Source organism: Oncorhynchus masou, chromosome 12 (assembly GCF_036934945.1).
Source record: "Oncorhynchus masou masou isolate Uvic2021 chromosome 12, UVic_Omas_1.1, whole genome shotgun sequence".
NCBI lineage: Eukaryota > Metazoa > Chordata > Actinopteri > Salmoniformes > Salmonidae > Oncorhynchus > Oncorhynchus masou.
The window spans coordinates 28861352-28880244 of record NC_088223.1 but is presented as its reverse complement, the minus strand read 5'-3'; the positions used below and the strand labels follow the sequence as shown (position 1 = coordinate 28880244).

Genomic DNA, 18893 nt, shown 5'->3' with positions numbered 1-18893 from the left:
ATTTGGATGTTCTCTCTCTCTCTCTCTCTTCTGCAGCTATTACTTCTACGTTTTGAGAGTGAAACAGTGCAATGTTACAGTGAATTCACTTTTGAATGACCTCACTATCTACAGAACAGAAGAAATCAGAACCCTTATGCAGACCCAGAACCACACCATGTAGTTCTAGTCATCTAGAACGTTCCTTTCACATGATGAAATAATGCACCATTATGAACCACTTAGTAGAGCTACTATGACGAAGTTCCACAAGTCTAACAATAACAATCAAAGTTTATCATGTTAAATCTCGGCCAGCGGTTTCTGGGCAAAATATACACTGAACAAAAATATAAACAGAACGTTTAAAGTGTTGGTCCCACGATTCATAAGCTGAAATTAAAAGATTTTCCATACACACAAAATACTTATTTATGAAAATGCACAAATATGTTTACATCCCTGTTAGTGGTCATTTCTCCTTTGCCAAGATAATCTATCCACAGGACAGGTGTGGCATATCAAGAAGCTGATTTAACAGCATGATAATTACACAGGTGCACCTTGTGCTGGGGACACCAAACGACCACTCTAAAATACACAATGCCACAGATCTTTCAAGTTTTGAGGGAGCGTGCAATTGGCACGCGACGGCAGGAATGTCCACCAGAGTTGTTGCCAGATAATTAAATGTTAATTTAAATGCTCATTAAATGTTCATTTAATTTCAAGCCACCTCCAAAGTTGTTTTATAGAATTTGGCAGTACATCCAACCGACCTCACAAACGCAAACCACGTGTAACGCCGCCAAGGACCTCCACATCTGGCTTCTTCACCTGTGGGATCATCTGAAACCAGCCACCCGGACAGATGATTATCTGTGGGTTTGTACAACTAAATAATTTCTGCACAAACTGTCAGAAACCGTCTTGGGGAAGCTCATCTGCGTGCTTGTCGTCCTCATCAGGATCTTGACCTGACTGCAGTTTGCGTCGTAACCGACTTCAGTAAGCAAATGCTCACCTTTGATGGCCACAGGCACGCTGGAGAAGTGTGCTCTTCATTGCTGAATTACGGTTTCAACTGTACCGGGCAGATGGCAGAATAGCATTGTGTGGGCAAGAGGTATGCTGATGTCAAAGTTGTGAACAGAGTCCCCCATGGTTGCAGTGGGGTTATGGATGAGTAGGCAGGCATAAGCTACAGACAACATACACAATTGCATTTTAATCTATGGAAATTTTAAAGCACAAAGATACCGTGACGAGATCCTGAGGCCCATTGTTGTGCCATTCATCCACCGCCATCACCTCATGTTTCAGCATGATAATGCACGACCCCATGTCGCAAGGATTTGTACACACATTCTGGAAGCTGAAAATGTCCCAGTTCTTCCATGGGCTGCATACTCACCAGACATGTCACCCATTGAGCATGTTTGGGATGCTCTGGATTGGCACGACAGCATGTTCCAATTCCTGCCAAAATCCAACAACATTCCACAGGCCACAATTAACAGCCTGATCAACTCTATGAAAAGGAGATGTGTCGCGCGCTGCATGAGGTAAATGGTGGTCACACCAGATACTGACTGGTTTTCTGATTCCCACCCCTACCTATCTGTGACCAACAGATGCATATCTGTATTTCCAATCATGTGAAGTCCATAGATTAGGGCCAAATGAATTTATTTCAATTGACTGATTTACTTATATGAAATGTAACTTTAAAATTGTTGCATGTTGCGTTTATATTTTTGTTCAGTGTATGAGTCTTACCACAGGGCAATCATTACGCAAATACAGTAAAAATACAATAAACAGAACACATAGGGTTTTTGTGGAATTGTCACACCATGACCATAGTTTGCTTTGTATGTTTATATGTTTTGCTTGGTCAGGGTGTGATCTGAGTGGGCATTCTATGTTGTGTGTCTGGTTTGTCTGTTTCTGTGTTTGGCCTGATATGGTTCTCAATCAGAGGCAGGTGTTAGTCATTGTCTCTGATTGGGAACCATATTTAGGTAGCCTGTTTGGTGTTGGGTTTTGGTGGGTGATTGTCCTTTTGTCCTTTTGTCTGTCGTGTATTAGTTTGCACCAGTATTAGGCTGTTTCGTTTTTCGTGTATTGTTTTTTCATATCGATTCGTGTTTACTTCAGTTTTATTAAACATGGATCTTAATAAAGATGCCGCATTTTGGTCCGACTCTCTTTCACCTACAGAAAACTGTGACAGGAATCATAAAAATACACACACACATACAAAGAATCTGTTATGGGATAGTATTATAAATACAGTCAGACAGACTGAGAAGTGGACAAAAAAAGGACCATGAAGGAAATCAAAGAGGACATGAATGGGAGGCTTTGTGTGGTTAGAGAAAATACTGTAGAAAGAGGAACTGCTACATTTAGAAAGTATCACTGCCCGCACTAGTTCTCTCTTTGAACCCACATGCTTCACTTCAGGTTTACTGTAGTGCGTGGGTGTGAGTCTGGGAAGGAGGGGAGGTTAACACCAAATAATGTCAAGGAAGCGGTGACATTATTCATACACACTCAACAGTCACCAGGAAGAAGGTGTTATGAGGATGTTAACATTATATAGTGCCTGTCTGTACTTGCACCTGTTAGTACTGTCATTGACGAAAAGAAGAGGTAGTGACAAAGATGAGGTCATGTGATCCAGAATATAACACGCACACAAGAAAACAACAACCACTAGGAACAGAGCCAGGAAGCTGATTGCACAGGGTTGATAACAACCATCATGCAGAAAGGCTTAACAGGCAGTCGACTCTGGATTTCGTCAATGTGAAGCTGCGTTATATGATGTAACTCCACATTACTAAAACACACTCACACAAAACACACTGGGCAGCAGTGAGAGCTATGATGTAACTACCATCAGAGGGATCGATCCAAACACAGTAGAGTGAGTAGATGTGATGCATTTAGCTGGCTGAGGGGTTCAGCAGGATGTCCAGCAGTAAACTGTTGGGAAGACAAAGCCTGCCACACAACACACTAACTCACCAAGTTGGTTCCCTCTCTTTCTCTGTATCAAGTTCACTTTGACACACATCGTTTTGACTCGGCGTGAGTTAGGAGTTCGACCGACCAGGGTTTCGAAACCGGTTCTCCGGGAAGCGCCACAAGACTCTGTTTTTAACCCGCTGAACTAAAGCGTAGGCATTAGTTCAATGAGAAACACGTCTTCGGGTATCTGGCAAGGTTACTCATCACAAGAGTGTGTGCGGTTCACCGAACCACCTCTGTTGCATGAGCACATTTTGGTTGAACTGAGCTCCAATAACACACTTTCAGATCCAGTGCTTTCTCCTGGTCCCTTTGCTCTCACAGAGCAGTAATGCCAAACCAATCAGCTCCCATATCAAGATGATGTAATGCAGAAAAAAAGAGAGAGGACGAGAGAGAAACAGAGACAGAGAGGAAGGGGGTGGGGATAGAAGGAGAGGGACTAGCCATATGTTCTCTTATTTCACCAACAGAGAACCAACACACTGGGGCATTCTGCCAACAAGCCCCTATCCAGGAATCTATAGCAATTACGGGGGGGGGGGTGTAAGAGGAGGTAAAGGATAGATAGAAAGAAGGGAAGGGGTAAGAGGAGAGAGAGAGAACGAGAGAGAGAAGGGGGTAGAGAGAAAAGTGGATAAGAGAAGAGATAGAGGGTAAGATAGAGTATGGCAGTGATACCGTGGACAGGGAAGCACCGAGGAAAATATTTTTGACGTCTATCAATGAAGCCTGCCACAGATATTGATAAAAGCGCCCCTTATTGGCAGCCACAGCTAAGCTTGACACATTAACATTTTAAGACTTGACAAGACCAATTAATCCATTTAAACACAAACAAATAAATAGGTTTGCTATAGCTACAGGCATTGGTAGCTTGACTGTAGGCCCTGTTTTAACACACTGGCAGATAGTCCTCTATCCCAACCCAGAGAACACATGACCTTCATCAACTATGAAAACAGTAGTGTGTGTGTGTGTGTGTGTGTGTGTGTGTGTGTGCTGTTGGTGTCTTGTGAATGAGCCCTACAGCTGATGGCCTTCTGGCCTGACCGGCTGCTCTCTCCACAGGACAAAGGGAGAGCAGAGAGAGCCTGGTCCTGCACCTCACTGCAGGCAAGCTGGACACTGAATGAGAGAGAAAGCAGAGAGAAAAATACCCTCCAGGGTCACACAGAACCAGCCAACCTCTCCACCTAGCTGGGAAGGCAGGCTGGGCAGAGAGAGAGAGAGAGGGGATCCCTCCGCCAAACTTCTCTCCACAGGAGAAAGGGAGAACCGAGAAAGTGAGATCTCCATCCACCCCTCGAACCTAACTGAGATATCATTCTGGGTTCATACTGGGTACATACACTCCCCACCAAGCTCACAGTGTGATAACAGAAACATCCAAGCCCTTCACCTTGGTGAGAAGGCAGGCTGGGCAGAGAAAGTGCCCCTCCACCTCACTGTGAAAGCAGGCTGGGTCCATATGCTCCCCACCAGGGTCACATAGTACTATCCAACTCTTGACAGGACTGGGCTACAGGCTACGTACAGGTCGGGCTCCAGGCCAAACACAGCACCCAGTCAACATGTGAGCTCATTCCCAAACATAGTGTAAACACATGAACACACACACACACACACTAGCCTAGAAATGTTTATGTACACAAATGTGTGGACGAGCACACACACACACGTTTGTGTGCCCTTTCATTCATTCAGGATGATATAGAGAAAGAAAGAGAGAGGGGTGTAATTTCCACTCGTGACGTCCTGTAAGCCGGTGCCAACAGGGAGGAAGTATGTCACCGTGATGACCCAGGGAAGCCCTCCTGATTAATGGCCAAGACAAGTCCCTTCTCAGATCAGGTCCTCCTAAACATCACTGTGGCTTTTGTCTGCTTCAATAACTGGCTTATTGGATATGTCCAAGTGTCTATAAATTGACACTTGTTTAAGAGAGTGACGTTGATACAGTAACAATACACTCTTTCTTGATCTCTGTCTTTCTCTCTCACACACACAAACATTTATAGAACTCATGATTTACTGGTGACAGAGGTCGACAGATGATGGTTTTTCAACGCCGATACTGATACCGATTATTGGAGGACCAAAAGAAGCCGATACAGATTAATCAGACGATTTTTATATATATATTTTTCCAATAAAGACAATTACAACAATACTGAATGAACAATGAACTATTTTACTTTAACTTAATATAATACATCAATAAAATCAATTTAGTCTCAAATAAATAATGAAACATGCTCAATTTAGTTTAAATAATGCAAAAACAAAGTGTTGGGGAAGAAAGTAAAAGTGCAATATGTGCCATGTAAAAAAGCTAACGTTTAAGTTCCTTGCTCAGAACATGAGAACATATGAAAGCTGGTGGTTCCTTTTAACATGTCTTCAATATTCCCAGGTAAGAGGTTTTAGGTTGTAGTTATTATAGGACTATTTCTCTCTATGCCACTTGTATTTCATATACCTTTGACTTTTGGATGTTCTAGTAGGAACTTTAGTATTGCCAGTCTAATCTAGGGAGTTGATAGGCTTGAAGTTATAAACATTGCGAAGAGCTGCTGGCAACCACACAAAAGTGCTGTTTGAATTAATGCTTACGAGCCTGCTGCTGCCTACCACTGCTCAGTCAGACTGCTTTATCAAATATCAAATCTTAGACTTAATTACAATATAATAACACACAAAAATACAAGCCTTAGGTCATTAATATGGTCAAATCCGGAAACCATCAATTCGAAAAAACAAAATGTTTATTCTTTCAGTGAAAAATGGAACCGTTCCGTATTTCACCTAACGGGTGGCATCCATAAGTCTAAATATTGCTGTTGCATTGCTCAACCTTCAATGTTATGTCATAATTATGTAAAATTCTGGCAAATTAGTTCGCAATGAGCCAGGCGACCCAGTCTGTATATACCCTGACTCTGCGTGCAATGAACGCAAGAAAAGTGACACAATTTCCCTAGTTAATATTGCCTGCTAACATGAATTTCTTTTAACTAAATATGCAGGTTTAAAATAATATACTTTTGTGTACTGATTTTAAGAAAGGCATTGATGTTTATGGTTAGGTACATTCGTGCAACGATTGTAATTTTTTCGCAAATGCGCTTTTGTTAAATCATCCTGTTTGGCGAAGTTGGCTGTCTTTGTTAGGAAGAAATGGTCTTCACACAGTTCGCAACGAGCCAGGCAGCCCAAACTGCTGCATATAGCGTTACCCTGACTCTGTTGCACAGAACGCAAGAGAAGTGACACAATTTCCCTAGATAAAATAAATTCATGTTAGCAGGCAATATTAACTAAATATGCAGGTTTAAAAATATATACTTGTGTATTGATTTTAAGAAAGGCGTTGATGTTTATGGTTAGGTACACATTGGTGCAACGACAGTGCTTTTGTCACGAAAGCGCTTGTTAAATCACCTGTTTGGCGAAGTAGGATGTGATTCAATGATAAATGAACATCTATTATATGCAACGCAGGACAAGCTAGATAAATTAGTAATATCATCAACCATGTGTAGTTAAAAAGTAATTATGTTAAAATTGATAGTTTTTTTATGAGAAAAGTTTAATGCTATCTTGCACCTAACCTTGGCTCCTTGCTGCACTCGCATAACAGGTAGTCAACCTGCCCCGCAGTCTCCTCGTGGAGTGCAATGTAATCGGCCATAATCTGTGTCCAAAAATGCAGATTACCGATTGTTATGAAAACTTTAAATCAGCCCTAATTAATCGTCAATTCCGATTAATCGGTCGACCTCTACTAGTGACTATTCATTTTGCTTCGTTTTGCTTTCAATAGTAGTGAAATGTGAGAGTGTGGGAGTGTGTGAGTTGGTTAGGACAGTGGGCAGGGATTTCAAGATACTGTATAATGGAAACAAACAGTTGTTCTAATCAGATGGCTACTAGAGTAATGAGTGCTGGACACAATGTAGCCTACTGGACCATACAGATCAATGGTGGACTGAACTGACTGCTATTTCCTGTAGATTATTATCAGCATTACGCCATTTGCATGGCTATAATCAGTCATCTGGTTCACTGGGCTCTCTAGAAGGATGTCTGTTTGTGTACTATTATGTCTAGGACCAAGGATTAGGAGTTTCCAGAGAATGTTTCCTCTTATTCACCTGCTCCCAAGGTCAGCGTTATGACTGACACCACACACACCCCCACTCGTGATGGACACCTGAGGGATGAGGAAACTGACACGGCATCCAGAAGCAAGTGTAGGATGAATATCAATGTTGTCCTCCCCAGGCTGAACTAATCTTGGCTGAACAGAGACACCTTTGACACACACACACACACGTGCAAAACACACACACATACATACATACAAACAAACATACAAACATACATACATACATACATACATACATACATACATACATACATACATACATACATACATACATACATACATACATACATAAACACACACGCGCACACACACACACACACACACACACACACACACACACATACACATACACATACACACATACACACATACACACATACATACATACATACATACATACATACATACATACATACATACATACATACATACATACATGCATGCATACATACATACATATACACACACACACTTTCAGGACCGCACTTTGGAGACTCTTCGTTCCTTCTTAAATGTTTACCATACCACCACTGTATGTGTTTTGGCTCAAGCTGGAATGACTCGTGAGACTGTGTTGCTTCTCAAAGTGTGCTCATGTTCAGTATCAAGAACAAACTGCATTCCATTTTGGTCCTAATGGCAAACATGGTAAGTGCCATTTGGGCTCCTGGCCAATCAGTGTCACAGTCACAGCATTATGCTCTTGCTTTGGCTAAATATTACAGTGGAAAACGGAAAGTGAAACTGTGGTTATTCAAGTATATAAAAGGAATTTTACCTGTGCGAATGTTCATATTGTTATTGTTCTGCATTGATCCCTTAGGTTTTTAGGTCATTCTGTACAGGTGTTTTTCCTCAATAGCATCTAATGTAAACTCGTACATCGCCTTAAGTCCGTATAATTGCCCTTATTTTAGCGCCCCCCAAAAATAATACTTCAAGATCAACTGTAATGTCAATTCCATTGTAAAGCACAATTTCTCCCCTTTCCAACAGAATCAATTACATGACCTAAACGCTGCCTGTTTCTGCATAATTCAAGAAGGCAATGAGCCCCGTCGGGTCTTTTTAAAAATGGCGGGTGGGGAAGCGAAACTAATGCGTGATAGTGAGGAGAAATGTTGTGTGGGAAAATAGCTTTTTTTCACTCAATCTGTCCAATTTATCACCTCTAAAATGTTAATAAAACACTATCAAGAGTTTATATCATGTGTCATTACATACCTATTTGAAGATTTGTGTCGAATTTGAATCGGGCTTTTAGGGCGGTGCTAAAGTGATCTTAGAAGTTAACAGCGGCTTTGAGAATGATGATCGCATGCAATGATGACGCAAAAAATGACTAGGTATCCCCCCTTACCCCCGTCACTGTTCATTTCATGTTTTTAAAGGATGATAGAAGTGCTACACCTGGTGGAGAGAGATTGTAAGACAGAAATAGTTGCTTTATGCGTGCTGTACGTTACGACATGACACGTCAAGATGTAACGGAGGGTCAGTTTTTTCAACTTTTCTCCAATACTATAGAGCCATTACCATGTCGATCAATGCTTGAATAGAAACCTAGTTCACACCCCCGATTTTGATGTCAACACAGTCACTACAGTTCCATTAGTTTTCTTTGTAGCCTCGTTTGTATGTTGTGCACATTTGTACGGAATGTGGTGAGTTTACGTTAGTGTGATTGTCCTGATGTCCTTGGTCTCTCCTCTCCCCAGTCACCGACACAGCTGAGAGAGTGGCATTTCTATTCTACCACACAAATAGAATCTGGGACAAATGTCTACTAGTGTTGTTAGAGGCTAGTTGAATACGAGGTCACAAAATATTAATCAGTCACATCCTCCCTCAGTAGCAGCCTTGTGATCATCATCATCATCATCAATAACTGGGTTGGAGTGGAGGTTTATGCAACAGCATACAATCAACACTTACCATTAGAATCTCACATGATCACACACACACACACACACACACTCACACACCTATTCCTGCTGTTATATGTCTAAGAGTAAGGAGAAGGGACGCCTTGGAGAAAATAAATCATAATGTTGCCACTGGGCTCTCCATGAAGCCACAGGGGAAATTCCCTCTATGAAGTCAGACACACACACACACACACAGTCAGAAGAATGCCAAAAATCCCACCTTTTCACAGCAAGGGAGTGAGACTGTGTGCCCTCTCCCTCCTCCCTCTGCATGCCAAACTGACACCCAATAACCCTGCACAGCATTAGGTGCCATGGGATGTCAGGACTGATCAGTTTGGGGGCACCATATTCCTGGCCCTAAATCATCAACTTTAAATACTGTAGCAGTTAAATACCAGCAACAGCTAAACCAACTAAATCAAATCAAGCTTTATTTATACAGCACATTTTAGACATGGAATGCAAACACAATGTACTTTGCATGAAAAAATTTACAAGAGGATAACAAGAGGATAAAAAAACTATTAAAACTGAACAAGTAAAAACTGGTCAAAAAGCTTCAATATTCTGCTACATGTCGAAAATGTCAAAACAAAAAAAGCTTTGATGAAGAAAACAAGGTGTTGAGTTTGAATCCTTGGGAACCATTTATTGTCCAAGGCCTATTATTTTGGAAATCATATCTGCATCAATAAAATACACTATGATATGGAACACATATGTATTGTTCTCTCTATAAATTCAAAGCAGCAAAAAACTTTTCTGAAGTGTCTAAAATCGACATTTCAACAGTTTGTCCTGAAATGCCCTCTGTCTTTACGACAGTCCATCGTCTTGATTACACGCAAGATGATAGTTAATACTATAGGGGCGCGTGTTATTGGAAATCGAAGCACTCTTGAGCTGTTGATGGACTCCAACTGTCACATGGGTAATACTTCTTATAATGCACTATTAACAGATACATCGCGGGCCAATATGTATCCGTATTTCACCAAGAAAGGGGTGCTTGCAACAAACAGAAGGCTATGTGCGTGCTAGAGAATGGAGAAAGCGTCATCGGGGCGCATGGATGGACGCAGCAGTGTCGTCCACAACAGTGCCACTGACTGCGGTGCGGCAGCGTTAGGCCATCGTTCATTCCAAGAAACCTACGCGGCTGGAGTCTAATATAGGCGATCTAATTCTTACCATTGTCATTTTCTGACAATTGACTTGGCGAATAGAGTAAAATTTGATGAATAGGGTCCGGATCTGTGCAGACAGACAGGCACAGTGGATAGATATTAACTACTGACATTGCATGCTTCAGTATATCCGCAGTGACATAATATTAAACCCAAACGAGCCGCAATCTGAGCCGAGCAATTGTGATTATGTATGCTAATATTTATTGATAACGATATGATTTCGTGTAAGGCTGACATTCCCGCGGACTGTACGGGATGTTCTCTCTGCCGTCGTCAGTCACATTGAATTCTAGCAGGTTAGAATTCCATGCACAGAATAAGTCCATTCATAGGGCATGCTCTGCAGAATGACCACTACATTTCCGGCTATTCTAAAATGGTTATGAAATAGGCCTACGTTATTTGACCTCCATTTTATGTTGTAAATTCATTTCCCTATTCTCGCTTTCGGAGATTGGAGGAGAAAATGAAGCATGGCATCCCTGTCCTGTGGATGCTGGTGTGGGATTGAGGGATCTTGCAATCCTGAGAGAGCGACTCACATTAGTGAGATGCACATTGGCACAAAAAGCAAATGGCATAATATTTGACCAAGATGTCTTTGTAAGACAAACACAACTAGAGGATATTCTTATTCATACATAATTATTTCCGTTATTTCATTGATGAGTCAATAGCCTAGGCTACTGTAAAATAATGGCTGATAAAAAGATAAAAACACATGGTCGTTCCGTTTCCTATCTGCATCATGTAGCCTGGCGACTGTGTGGTTGGCAAGCTGAAACACTGGTTTCGCTCTTCCTTTTCTCTATTACACTTGAACAATGACAAACCAATCATTGGAATGGACCCAATACTGTACAAAACAGAGGCAGTAGGTATAAACTAGTAGCTACACATGCACACAACACGCAATCCACGAGCATCACAAGGCATTCTGCTTCATACACAAAAACATAACACATTTCTCATACTTCGCTGTTTTGTTGGATAGAAGGTGTTATGCACGCGACCTGCAACGCGCGAGAACGCACAATAACCTATCATCGTCTCCTGTGAAAAACAGTTACTGTAGCTAGCGAGCTCTTGAAGGTTTCAAACAATGATACAATGTATCCAGCATTACTGTACCTGCAGAGCCGCTGGTGGTGAACTTCACTTCGTTGCAGTGCAGTTGCCGTGTTTCCTCCACAGATCACCTCCTTGCTTATCAGCCAGGGGCATACCGGTATGCAAAATTATGGTAATAAAGCCAGATACTAAAATGTAAATTTGCTACCTGTCAATATAGCTGCACCGTTTGAGCCATGTAGGCTATTCGGAAACAGAGCAGACTTTCTCAGAATCTATCCTCCCCTGTAAACGGACTGCCCCAGGTTGAGAAGTGTTATGTCTCTTGACGCTGGCGGGATAGGGATGGATGGTCCTCTCTTCTCTCCTCATTGTCCCTTTTCAAACTGATGCTGCGATTTCACACAGCAGCGTGCGCCAATGTCCCACACACACAGCTGGTCCTCGCGAAAAACATGCTGCTTCGATCCACGCAGTTCCAGCGCACCGCACTCGCACTCACGAGACCAGAGAAATACTCCGCCCACTTTAACAACTTGCAGTGCTGGCAGTGGCATACTGTCGTCACTACAGTGGAGAAACAGGCCTATCTATGCCTTTTGTTTCTCAGTAAAGGCTCTCTGGTATGGTATTAGCCTTCAATGTACTTTTAAGTAGGCCTATGATATTATATATTTCATATAATCTCAGTTTGAACAAATCCTGGTGAATGACTGAGACAATGGATAATAGCAGGCCTACACTGTAGTGGTTGCCATGAATTTGACAGGCAGCTTAGTGGCAAGTACAATTCTGTATTTCATATTACAGTATTGCTACTGTAATATACATACAGTCTCAAAGCAAGTACTGTGTAATGACAGTACAATATTGTAAAATGGACTATTATTCTATTAAAATACATACATTTTCCCACAATGCACCATCATTTACAGTATTATGTAGTTCAATTTTTAAGTTTACTGTTGAAAGACTAAATTACTGTATCAATTAGTTATGTTACAGTGTAACACAATAGACAATGTAAATAAATGTAGAATTACTTTTCTGTATCCTAATTCAGTAATTACTATGTAATATTAATAATGACAGCCAACATTTACATTTACATTTAAGTCATTTGGCAGACGCTCTTATCCAGAGCGACTTACAAATTGGTGAATTCACCTTATGACATCCAACAAATACAATAGGATTTCTCGCCGCTTGAACCCTTAATTACTTGATGATCATAGATCAGAATGTGAAGTGGTTCCCTATATTATTATTGTATTGTCTGAATCAAATATATAAGCCTGGACCTAAAGTATTATCACAGTGCCTTCAGAAAGTTTTCACACCACTTGACTTTGTCCACATTGTGTGTTACAGCCTGAATTTTAAAACATTTTTGTCACTGGCCTACACACAATACCCCATAGTGTCAAAGTGTTATGTTTTTCGAAATGTTTACAAATTCTTTCTTTTTTTTAAGTAAAAAGCTGAAATGAGTTCAGGAGTAAAAATGTGCTTAGCAAGTCACATAATAATTTGCACGGACTCTCGGTGTGCAAAAAGTGTTTGACATATAGTTTTTTAGGACGACCTAATCTCTTTAGCCCACACAGAGATAATAATACGCTTTAGATGGTGTATCAATACACCCAGTCACTACAAAGATACAGGCGTCCTTCCTAACTCAGTTGCCAGAGAGGAAGGAAACCCCTCAGGGATTTCACAATTGAGTTTTTTGAGTCACAACGGTTTTCTTCTGGGGAAAGAGAGGCGGACCAAAATGCAGTGTGGTTAGTTTTGTACATCTTTAATAAAGATGGAAGTACAACAATCTACAAAACAAGAAACGGAAACATGGAAAATCCAAAACAGTCCTATCTGGTGCCACAAACACAAAGACAGGAACAATCACCCACAAAACCCAACACAAAACAGGCTACCGAAATATGGTTCCCAATCAGAGACAATGACTAACACCTGCCTCTGATTGAGAACCATATCAAGCCAAACATAGAAATAGACAAACCAGACACACAACATAGAATGCCCACCCAGCTCACGTCCTGACCAACACTAAAACAAGGAAAACACACACGAACGATGGTCAGAACGTGACAATGAGGCCAATGGTGACTTTAAAACAGCTAAATGGCTGTGATAGGAGAAAACCGAGGATGGATCAAAAACATTGTAGTTACTCCACAATACTATCCTAAATCACAGAGTGAAAAGAATGAAGCCTGTACAGAACAAAAATATTCCAAAACATGCATCCTGTTTGCAACAAGGCACTAAAGTAATACTTCAAAATAAAAAGCAATTAACTTTTTGTCCTGAATAAAAGGTTGTTTTGGGCAAATCCAATACAACATATTACTGGAGTACCACTCTCCATATTTTCAAGCATAGTGGGGGAGTTTTTCAGAATAAAAAATCAATGGAATGGAGCTAAGCACAGGCAAAATTCTAGAGGAAAACCTGGTAGTCTGCTTTCCACCAGAAATTGGGAGATTAATTCACCTTTCAGATGGATAATAACCTACAACACAAGACCAAATCTACACTGGAGTTGCTTACCAAGAAGACAGTGAATGTTCCTGAGAGGCCGAGTTAGTTTAGACTTAAAAATAAATGGCTAGACCTGAACATGGTTGTCTAGCAATGATCAACAAACAATTTGAAAGAGTCTGAGGAATATTTTAAAGAATGGGAAATGGTGTGTAAACTTTCAGAGACTTACCCAGCAAGACTCACAGCTGAAATAGCTGCCAAAGACCTCCGAGACTTCTCATTAAAGCCTTCAGTAGTTAATTGCTCTACACTTAGCTTGTTTTTCCATACAGATTGATAGGTTACATTCTGTACCAGAGAGTTGCCAGGTTATATTCTATACCAAAGTGTTGCAAGGTTATATTCTGTACCAGAGTGTTGCCAGGTTATATACTGAGAGTTACCAGAATATATACTGGGAGTCGCCAGGTTATATTCTATAGTGGGGCAAAAAAGTATTTAGTCAGCCACCAATTGTGCAAGTTCTCCCACTTAAAAAGGTGAGAGGCCTGTAATTTTCATCATATGTACACTTCAACCATGACAGACAAAATGAGAAAAAAAATCCAGAAAATCACATTGTAGGATTTTTTATGAATTTATTTGCAAATTATGGTGGAAAATAAGTATTTGATCAATAACAAAAGTTTATCTCAATACTTTGTTATATACCCTTTGTTGGCAATGACAGAGGTCAAACATTTTCTGTAAGTCTTCACGAGGTTTTCACACACTGTTGCTGGTATTTTGGCCCATTCCTCCATGCAGATCTCCTCTAGAGCAGTGATGTTTTGGGGCTGTTGCTGGGAAACACGGACTTTCAACTCCCACCAAAGATTTTCTATGGGGTTGAGATCTGGAGACTGGCTAGGCCACTCCAGGACCTTGAAATGCTTCTTACGAAGCCACTCCTTCGTTGCCCGGGCGGTGTGTTTAGGATCATTGTCATGCTGAAAGACCCAGCCACGTTTCATCTTCAATGCCCTTGCAGATGGAAGGAGGTTTTCACTCAAAATCTCATTCTTTCCTTTACATGGATCAGTCGTCCTGGTCCCTTTGCAGAAAAACTGCACCAAAGCATGATGTTTCCTCCCCCATGCTTCACAGTAGGTATGGTGTTCTTTGGATGCAACTCAGCATTCTTTGTCCTCCAAACACGACAAGTTGAGTTTTTACCAAAAAGTAATATTTTGGTTTCATCTGACCATATGACATTCTCCCAATCTTCTTCTGGATCATCCAAATGCTCTCTAGCAAACTTCAGACGGGCCTGGACATGTACTGGCTTAAGCAGGGGGACATGTCTGGCACTGGAGGATTTGAGTCCCTGGCGGCGTAGTGTGTTACTGATGGTAGGCTTCGTTACTTTTGTCCCAGCTCTCTGCAGGTCATTCACTAGGTCCCCCCGTGTGGTTCTGGGATTTTTGCTCACCGTTCTTGTGATCATTTTGACCCCACGGGGTGAGATCTTGCGTGGAGCCCCAGATCGAGGGAGATTATCAGTGGTCTTCTATGTCTTCCATTTCCTAATAATTGCTCCCACAGTTGATTTCTTCAAACCAAGCTGCTTACCTATTGCAGATTCAGTCTTCCCAGCCTGGTGCAGGTCTGCAATTTTGTTTCTGGTGTCCTTTGACAGCTCTTTGGTCTTGGCCAATTTGCAAATAAATTCAATAAAAATCCTACAACGTGATTTTCTGGATTTTTTTTCTCATTTTGTCTGTCATAATTGAAGTGTACCTATGATGAAAATTACAGGCCTCTCTCATCTTTTTAAGTGGGAGAACTTGCACAATTGGTGGCTGACTAAATACTTTTTTGCCCCACTGTATATATCTTGATTGCAATTATTCCCGAATGAGTGAGTGTTCATGTGGAAAGGATTAGCATTTCAATTAATATAATTATAATTGTACTGTGTGTAGTGATCCCTCTGGAATTTCCCGCTCTCGCTCAGTCCACACACACTTCCCTTTTCCCACCAAGCCACCATATCGGCTTAGCCCACTAGGGAATCTTCCCTATTATTTGTTAGTAACATACAGTTGAAGTTGGAAGTTTACATACACTTAGAATGGAGTCATTAAAACTCATTTTTCAACCACTCCACAAATTTCTTGTTAACTTGTTGGCAAGTCAGTTAGGGCATCTACTTTGTGCATGACACAAGTCATTTTTCCAACAATTGTTGACAGATTATTTCACTTATAATTCACTGTATCACAATTCCAGTGGGTCAGAAGTTTACATAAACTATGCTTGGAAAATTCCAGAAAATTATGTCATGGCTTTAGAAGCTTCTAATAGGCTAATTGACATAATTTGAGTCAATTAGACACGTACCTGTGGATGTATTTCAAGGCCTACCTTCAAATTAAGAGCCTCTGCACTTGACATCATGGGAAAATCAAAAGAAATCAGCCAAGACCTCAGAAAAAAAATTGTAGACCTCCACAAGTCTGACTCATTCTTGGGAGCATTTTCCAAATGCCTGAAGGTACCATGTTCATCTATACAAACAATAGTACGCAAGTATAAACATCATGGGACTACGCAGCCGTCATACCACTCAGGAAGGAGATGCGTTCTGTCTCCTAGAGATGAACATATTTTGGTGCGAAAAGTGCAAATCAATCCCAGAACAACAGCAAAGGCCCTTGTGAAGATGCTGGAGGAAACAGATAAAAAAGTATCTATTTCCACAGTAAAAACGAGTCCTATACCGACATAACCTGAAAGGCCGCTCAGTAAGGAAGAAGCCACTGCTCCAAAACTACCATAAAAAAGCCAGACTACGTTTTGCAATTGCACATGGGGACAAAGATCGTACTTTTTGGAGAAATGTCCTCTGGTCTGATGAAATAAAAATAGAACTGTTTGGCCATAATGACCATCGTTATGTCTGGAGGAAAAAGGGGGAGGCTTGCAAGCTGAAGAACACCATCCCAACTGTGAAGCACAGGGGTGGCAGCATCATGTTGTGGGGGTGCTTTGCTGCAGGAGGGACTGGTGCACTTCACAAAATAGATGGCATCATGAGGCAGGAAAATTATGTGGATATATTGAAGCAAAATCTCAATACATCAGTCAGGAAGTTAAAGCTTGGTCGCAAATGGGTCTTCCAAATGGACAATGACCCCAAGCATACTTCCAAAGTTGTGGCAAAATGGCTTAAGGACAACAATGTCAAGATATTGGAGTGACCATCACAAAGTCCTGAACTCAATCCCATAGAACATTTGTGGGCAGAACTGAATAGGCGTGTACGAGCAAGGAGGCTTACAAACCTGACTCAGTTACACCAGCTCTGTCGGGAGGAATGGGCCAAAATTCACCCAACTTATTGTGGGAAGCTTGTGAAAGGCTCCCCGAAACGTTTGACCCAAGTTAAACAATTTGAAGGTAATGCTACCAAATACTAATTGAGTGCATGTAAACTTCTGACCCACTGGGAATGTGATGAAAGAAATAAAAGCTGAAATAAATCACTCTCTACTATTATTCTGACATTTCACATTCTTAAAATAATGTGGTGATCCTAACTGACCTAAGACAGGGAATTTTAACTAGGATTAAATATCAGGAATTGTGAAAAACTGAGTTTAAATGTATTTGGCTAAGGTGTATGTAAACTTCTGAATTCAACTGTATACCAGAGAGGTGCCAGGTTGTATTCTATACCAGGGAGGTGCCAGGTTGTATTCTATACCAGGGAGGTGCCAGGTTATATTCTATACCAGGGAGGTGTCAGGTTGTATTCTATACCAGGGAGGTGCCAGGTTGTATTCTATACCAGAGAGGTACCAGGTTATATTCTATACCAGGGAGGTGCCAGGTTATATTCTATACCAGGGAGGTGCCAGGTTATATTCTATACCAGGGAGGTGCCAGGTTATATTCTATACCAGGGAGGTGCCAGGTTGTATTCTATACCAGGGAGGTGCCAGGTTGTATTCTATACCAGAGAGGTACCAGGTTATATACTATACCAGAGAATTGCCAGGTTATATACTATACCAGAGAGTTGGCAGGTTGGATACTATACAAGAGAGTTGCCAGGTGAGATTCTATACCAGAGTTGTCAGGTTATATACTACTCTATACCAGAGAGTTGCCTGGTTATATTCTATACCTGCCAGTTTATATCCTATAGTGCATTCGGGAAGTATTCAGAACATTTTTTTCCACATTTTGTTACATTACAGCCTTTTCAAAAATTGATTAAATTGTTTTTTCCCCTCTCATCAAATCTACACCCAATACCCAATCAAGACAAAACAAAAACAGGTTTTTAGTATACAAGCTTGGCACACCTGTTTTGGGGATTTTCTCCCACTCTTCTCTGCAAATCCTCTCAATCTCTGTCAGGTTGGATGGGGAGCATTGCATTGTCTTGACTGTACTTAGGGTCATTGTCCTGTTGGAAAGTGAACCTTTGCGCCAGTCTGAGATCGAGTGCTCTGGAGCAGGTTTCATCAAGGATCTCTCTGTACTTTTCTCTGTTAATCTTTCCCTCGATCCTGACTAGTCTCCCAGTCCCAGCCACTGAACAAAATCCTCAAAGCATGATGCTGCCACCACCATGCTTCACCGTATTGATAGTGTCACGTTTCCTCCAGACTTGGAATTCACAACAAATAATAAAATCTTGGTTTCATCAGACCAGAGAATATTATTTCTCAGGGTCTGAGAGTCCTTTATTTGCCTTTTGGCAAACTCCAAGCAGGCTGTGATGTGCCTTGTACTTAGGAGTGGCTTCTGTCTGGCCACTACCTTAAAAGGCCCGATTGGTGTAGTGCCGCAGAGATGATTTTCCTTCTGGAAGGTCCATCTCCACAGAGGAACTCTGGAGCTCTGTCAGAGTAGCCATCGGGTTCTTGGTCACCTCCCTGACCAAGTCTCATAGTGAAGGGTCTGAATACTTAAGGTATTTCTGATTTTATTTAGAATAATGCTGTAACAAAATGT

At 41.2% G+C, this 18893-nt stretch overlaps 1 protein-coding gene across 3 annotated transcripts in view; it reads right to left on the bottom strand.

Annotated features, from left to right (window-relative positions):
• The window catches only part of LOC135549812 (transcription factor HIVEP3-like), a 46207-nt gene extending 34360 nt beyond the window's left edge, over positions 1–11847 (bottom strand). For all 3 annotated transcript variants that reach the window (XR_010457028.1, XR_010457027.1, XM_064980128.1), the window contains exon 1: positions 11442–11847. The gene's annotated coding sequence lies outside the window, so the exon portion shown is untranslated. The remainder of the gene's footprint in view (positions 1–11441) is intronic.
• Between the last annotated feature and the right edge of the window lie 7046 nt (positions 11848–18893).